The sequence below is a fragment of the Penaeus monodon genome, chromosome 15, assembly GCF_015228065.2.
Source record: "Penaeus monodon isolate SGIC_2016 chromosome 15, NSTDA_Pmon_1, whole genome shotgun sequence".
NCBI classification, from domain to species: Eukaryota; Metazoa; Arthropoda; class Malacostraca; order Decapoda; family Penaeidae; genus Penaeus; species Penaeus monodon.
Genome location: NC_051400.1, coordinates 4070014 through 4071436, shown reverse-complemented (window position 1 = coordinate 4071436; position 1423 = coordinate 4070014). Strand labels below are relative to the sequence as shown.

General features: G+C 33.7%; 1 protein-coding gene across 1 annotated transcript in view; it reads left to right on the top strand.

The window, feature by feature from the left end:
• The window catches only part of LOC119581684 (rhodopsin-like), a 17834-nt gene that overhangs the window by 2182 nt on the left and 14229 nt on the right, over positions 1–1423 (top strand). The gene's annotated exons all lie outside the window — the stretch shown is intronic.

Genomic DNA, 1423 nt, shown 5'->3' with positions numbered 1-1423 from the left:
CAAGAAAATTCTGGCGGGTAACACTATGTCTTGGCTTTCCCAACAACCCTCTGTGGCTCATGGCATGGACCCCCTACGTCGTCATTAATTGGAAGGGAATGTTCAACAGGCCCATGATTCTGTTCACTATCTGGATCTCAGTATCTGTCAAGGCAAATGCCTTCTACAAGGTCATTGTGTTCGCCAACAAGAACGGCAAATCATAATGAATCTGTGACATTCACTGTTCATTGCGAACGTTTATCTTTTTCATCAGATATTATAAACTTCACCAAGGAGCCTCCAAATACTGCCTATGATGCATTGATACGACCTAGTACGATGTTAATAAATAACCCAGTTATGAATGAGTATATTCCAGGGTTAGATAGGGATATATATTTGAATCAGTACGCCATATATCCGTATAATGTCATGGATATTATGTAAAGTCCTTGTATCAGACGAATTTCTGACTTAACAGAGTGATGAGTATACTTTGATGTGTCTTTCCTTTTGTAAACTATAATCTGTATCTTCCTACACACACGCGCGCGCGTACATCTATGTATATGAATATATTAAGTCATATACAGTATTTGCAAGTTTACCTACGCATGCATTCATACAGTCTAGTTATTGCATTGTTAAATGAATAACCAACAATGCTAGATGTTTTTCAAAGAGAAAAATGCTAGATATATGGTGAAAAGAGAGAGTAAGATAAAGAGAGGATGAAAGAAGGGGAGGTTACATCGCCTTTCAGCAATTCAAAACTGAAATATTGCAGTGAAGACAGTATGCTAAGATTACCCCCAAAATCTGTTAGACTTTGTGTGCATTTTGATTATAGATTTTCTGGCTGATAAAACTGAATTACATTTATATTGTCCTTATTTTTCAGTATCTTTCCTTACGTATATTTTTTCTAGTTTAGCATTGTCCTTAAGTGATACGTATCTGTGTATTTATTTAATCAATTTATGAAATTCAAGTTCTGGTAAAGATGTTAAAAAGAAAACTGTCTACAGCATATAGCTTATGTATGTTTGTAAAATATACATTGGCAATGCTACAGTTAATAAGTATTACCACGTATAGTGATTGTATAGTAATTGAGATATTGCTTTTGATAAAGCTGAGTTAGAATATTTTCAGCAATAACATTTCACATAATAGTGATAATATACGGAAAACACAACAGAGGAATGACTATAACGAATAATTTCCAAATAAAATCATACAAAAAATAACATACGGGCATGCATTGAAGCACGGCTACAGCGAGAAAGGTGAATTTTATATGTAGATCTTGAATCAGAGTTAAGTCCTCATCAGCATTATTTTTTCTTAAAGACTAGTCTGACTTAAAACTTAGCGATTTATTTTTCCTTTCTTATTGTAGCAGTATTTAAATTAATCTCTGTTTACATGCTATTCTGTT